This window comes from Sorghum bicolor, chromosome 6 (assembly GCF_000003195.3).
Source record: "Sorghum bicolor cultivar BTx623 chromosome 6, Sorghum_bicolor_NCBIv3, whole genome shotgun sequence".
NCBI lineage: Eukaryota > Viridiplantae > Streptophyta > Magnoliopsida > Poales > Poaceae > Sorghum > Sorghum bicolor.
Window position 1 is genome coordinate 33,723,441 of NC_012875.2, and position 5,503 is coordinate 33,728,943.

General features: G+C 39.4%; 1 long non-coding RNA gene across 9 annotated transcripts; it reads right to left on the minus strand.

Moving 5' to 3' along the window:
* Positions 202–4,274, minus strand: LOC110436550. 9 transcript variants are annotated; one of them, XR_002454329.1, is made up of 7 exons: positions 4,067–4,274; positions 3,657–3,881; positions 2,063–3,198; positions 1,739–1,900; positions 1,140–1,266; positions 592–901; positions 202–504 (listed from the first exon to the last, which is right to left on the minus strand). It is a non-coding gene; the product is annotated as an uncharacterized LOC110436550 (long non-coding RNA). The 9 variants fall into 9 exon arrangements; XR_002454328.1 differs by having other exon boundaries at positions 3,657–3,900; XR_002454326.1 differs by having other exon boundaries at positions 4,011–4,274.

A 5,503-nucleotide genomic window follows, 5' to 3' on the forward strand; every position in this document is an offset into this window, starting at 1 on the left:
GCGGAACACGATACTTCTTGAAATACTAGTACAAAGCGCGCGCCCCTGCGCGCGCGTGGGTAAACAATATATGTGTTACACATTAAAATTATATGATAAGTTAATTAAGAGTAATAGGCAAATATATATATATATATATATATATATATATATATATATATATATATATATATGTGTGTGTGTGTGTGTGTGTGTGTGTAATTGGTCTTACAACAAATAAGAATATATTACATATGGTCTTAGGGAGTAATGAAGCATAGGCATACAGTACGTGCGATGCCACAGGATTTGTATATGTGTACATGTAAATGTGGCTTTGTGCATGGTGCTGTTGTACAATAGACAGAATCATAGATAGCATTGTTTCCCTGGACATAACTGAACACATTCTACGGAACATACATATAGCAGTGCAAAAGTAAGGAGATTGTCGTGCTGATGCACCAAAGATGCTGCCCCTGGGGGCAGTTTGCAAACGATCCTCTCAGGCCATTATTACTCCTACTGCAAAGGGAGGAACAAGATATCTTAGTGGTACATAATTGCACGGACTAACAAATGTTGTGGTAGGGCCTTGAGCAACATGCTTACCTGTTATGGTGGGGGCTGCAATGCTGGCTGCTGTTGGTAACTTTGATACCTTGGATATTGTTGTGTAGATGTATATGGAAGAATTTTGAGGGGGCAAGCAACCATATGGATGGTATCCTTGGGGATACCCATAATAGCCACCACTAAATTGGTCCGGCTCTTGTTCAGGCTGGAACAAAAATTCAACAAAGGGAATATGACCTCCCGTAGAGAGTTGTATGTTCTGGCTTCCACTTAGCACCCTATGGTCTTTTCAGCTGATGCCCCGAAGAAACAACTTTTTTAGTGAATATAATCGATGTAGTAGTATCTGTTCCAGAAAATTATATAAGCATTTTCCACTACAAATTTGAAATCCTTTGTCATATATGTTTAAAATTTACACAATGCACTCTTGAGTTAACCAATTGGGTGCTAAGTTTGGCACTAAAATATTGGCACAAAAAGGTCTCACAATGGAACTGGATACTAAAGACAACATAAGTAATGAGCATTGGCTGGCCTATAAATTGATCTGCATAGTACACAAAACAGGATACTCTTCATACCTGTCAGAATAATGGACAGATGTTTGCCAAAAAAAATACCGGACAGATCTACAACACTTTTGTACAGGTATTTCGACATAGAGATGTTGTCCGCATAGGCTGAAAGTTTAGTTCAGAAGCTCACCACCTACAGTCCGGTTAGGACAACCAACATAATGAAGTGCATAAAATGAATATCAGTCATGCAGTTTGAGTAAGACAGAACTATTTACAGATACCGACAGTAGTATTGCTTTGATTATTATGAAGTGGGTGGTAAATAATTCAACAGATCCATCCATAACTCCAGTGGACCAATTAGAAGAAGTTCACAATAAAAAGGAGTAACATATACTCCCTCCATCCCAACTTTGACTTTTTTATCCCAAGTTTGTAATACATGTACTACTTTTATTAATAAACCAAGCCATGACAAAAAAAGTGATATTTTGTACAATTTTTTTGAATAAGACAAATGGTCAAACTTGGTGTCAAAAAAGTCAAACATCCTATAATTTGGGATGGATTAAATACTTTCCAAAATTCATATTTAAGGGCACCATCTGCAGTTGTCGTGGTTTTGATTCTATCAAAAAGGTCAAGCATGCCCAAAAACATACCTTCAGACACAGCATCCTCGGAAGGAAAGTATGTGAGCCTTCCTGTAGCTGGTTTCCTTGAACACAAGCATCAGGTCTTGGAAGCCATTTTTTAATTCTCGAAGAGAGTGCTTAGCTGGTCTCCTTTTACACAAGGAGCAGTGCGTGTAACACAATTTTGAACTGTGAAAGAGAGTGGTTAATTGCATATCTTGTTAGTCTGTAGTTAAACAGCACAAGGTTTGCTTTAGGACGAAGTGGATGACGGTCGATAGGTATAGAGAGGAAATTAAAGGCAAGTATGAGAGCAGAAAATAAAAAAACTTTAGTGCACAGGTAACTTACCTGAAGAGCAGTCAAAGTAACTTTTTTTTGCAAGGACATGAATATTATTAAAAACATAGGCAAAATGCTTGAGGCTGAATATTCTCTGGAGATGACCAAGATTCCAATAGCATTACTGAGGTTTGCAAAAGCTTCAGCTTGCAAGAACTCTTACGACACCTGTATAATTCATTTATGATGGTGAAGTGAGGATAGGAACATATAGATGTCTTCGATATGGTTGGGGAAACTCTTAAACCGATTAGTGCCAGAGAAGGGTTGGCAACAAACCGATATCAATTAATAGATAGGAAGATGGAGCACCAAAAATAAATACAAGGTTGGATGACCTATGAGCATGAAAAGTCAAAAGGAATTTGGCTAGAGTACTAAACGATCAATAGGAGTACATAAATATATCTTTCAGAAACCGGTAGTGATAAATTTTATAGTAGGTACTAACCATCCATTCTATATCCACTACATTTATGGTCAAATATGTTTACACGCTGGGTGCCATATATAGGTAGTATTATTATTTGGTTATATAGTATTCCCTCTGTTCCAAATTATAAGTCATTCCAAGAATTTTGGAGAGTCAAAGCATTTTCAAGAGCTTGGTTGGTATGGGCTTGTTGTTTCCACTGCTTTGGCCAGGTATATTAATGATAATCTGCAAACTAATAGCTAAATTAGGACATTAAGAAAAAAGAACCGCATGGCCATCCTGTGTAATCCCTTCCTTTGCTCCTAGAATTAAATTAAACATGGCAAATCCATGAGAATTAGATGTAAGGAAACGCAAAGAGAACAGGTACTATGAGCCGTAAATTCCAATAGCTCCAACTAAATTACTTTGTCCGCATGTTTCCATCTGTTAAGTCTAGTTGTGAAAGGCTAACTGGAAAGTAAAAACAAAGTTGCTCTAGGTACACTGAACTGTAATTTGAGTGCAGGAACGCGAATGAGTTTTGTGAGACACATAAAACCTGACAATGCCATTGTAGAATTGGGCCGATGGAAGCATGAAAAGTTTCTTATATCATGTCGTTGGCTCCCTGGAAGCCTGTATCCCAAGAAGCTTGTAGTCAGCACCAAATGAATCCACTGCTGATAAAAGGGACTGGATAACTGAATCATTTGGACATTCTGTCTCCCTAGAAAAATAACAAAAGATTGACGATATTTGAATATGTCTAAACCACCAAATGTACAACTTAGTAAATATACATAATCATAAATTGATATATTGTAACAACGCTTTTTGGAGCTATAAAACTCCCTGGAACAAAAGCAGAGTGAAATAAAAGTAGCTTTCACTTTGCGGAAAGATGTTACTTCTTATCAGTCGATGCAGATGGAAAGAAATAACCATCAGTGGCTCCTCAATCAAGTGATCTGAAGCATCTAATTAGATCAGTTCATGTGCTATGACAACAAAACTAACTGCCTCATAAAGGCAACATGATTGAACAGGCCGCTTCCTCAAATATTGTACTACAACTGCACATACACCATTGAACAAATCTGAAGAAATAAATCTGCGACTCTAGGAAACTAAACATTAAAGTTGAAGCACATATAGCAACGGCAAAGTACCCATAGCCATCCATACCTGATGGCTGGACTTTTGCGCATCAAGAGAGAGGCAAGGACGAGGGATGGCCCTGCGTCGCCGCTACGACCGTGGAACCCCGTTTGCACACCGTCGAGCACGCGTCCGCACCACCTGCGTCGGGGCCACCGCACCGGTAGGTGACCTAGGGTTTCCCCCTGCCACCGCCGTCCTCATGGGGCCTGCTGTGCCAGGGCCCCGGCGCCCCTCTGGGGGGAGGCCACCCTGCACACCGCGCCGCCGCCTCAGAGGAGCCGGCCGGTACGTCGTCATGTGACGAGACAGGGAGAGAAAGAGGAAGCCGAGAGTAGAGAAAAAGGGAAAGAGGATTCGAGAGGTTTCAGGAGGGGGCACCGGTGGGATGAAGCCGGTGAGGTTCGCCGCCACCGCCGGCGGTGAGGAACAGGTACCTAGGGTTTCGTCGAGCGCCCGCGGAGGGCGCCAACACCCCGCCACCGCGTGAAGAGGAGGCCACGGTTTGGCCCTTGCCCGCCCAGCACGCCGCAACGCTGGAGGAGAGGGACAGAGAGAGGGGAAGCCCGCCCGCGGGTGGCACCGTCGCCTGTCGCCGTTGCGTCGGGAGGAGAGACGGGGACGAGAGACCGAGGGGATTTTTTTTACGGGAATGGGCGAGATATTTGGGCAGCTGATCAACACATGCCGACAAAATTGAACAGGAGCTCAAACGAAATCTGGCCATTGAAGGCGAAATCAAACGGCCCAAAATAATTCGGCTGACGTGGCCACGGTAGCCTTCCGGGGAGCTCCCGCTGAATGTATATGTAATAAATACTTCACACTATTGTTAGAACAATCTCAATGGGGCTTTCAACAAAGTTTTATAAGCATTAAATATGCTAATGTAGCACCGTATCGATAAAGAGAGAGGTGATAAAAATTTGTTTTTTAGATGAAACTCTTCTATAATGTTTCTAAATTATACATGCATTGAAAACTGAGACATAAAACCCAGATACGGGTTGTTTTGACTCATATGAATGGCATAGAAGGTGTAAGTGCAAGGTAGAGATGTCTCATCGGATTTGAATTAGTTTACATATGGAAATGGACCCGGAGATGAGTTTATAGAAGGAGCAGAAGAATGAATTTTCATTATTTAATATTTTGTATGTAAATATAGTATATAGATATAGATTAAATTAGATGACAACGCTTAAGATTTTAGTCATGATTTAATTCGTTAGACTATTGGTTAATTAGGTTCTAATAGTAGTAAGGTTTTTCCTAACCAAATTATATTATAACAACTTAGTGATGGAAATCATATACTCTTATAAAGCTAAACTCCACTAGATGAATTCTCTCTTTATGCAAGGTGTCCACATCATTGCCCACTAAGTGACCCACTAAATGTTCTATCTCTTCATACAAGGTGTCCACATCATTCACCACTAAGTCCATGTCATCCCATATTAATTACAAAAAATGACCATGTCATATATATCATGTAACATATTTTAAATCTTTAATCTATTAACATACAAGTCATGTACATACAATATTTATTTCATCACCAATTTCTCTATAATGTAACCAAATATTAGTTTTTCTTATATTACCTTAGCAATTTTTTACTAGATCTAATACAATAAAATAGATGCAAGTCAAATTCATATATATGTATACATACATAATATATTGAATACCATATAGTAATGCTATTGTATATAATGATTTATTTTTAAAAAAATCCCGCAACAACGTGCGGGGAATTCACCTAGTATTTATTCATTTGAGAAGAATAATGAGTTTAAATACCCATAATAGAATATTTATTATTTCTTTACTCTATTTATAAGAAGAAATGGAAGAAAAAAGACACAGAA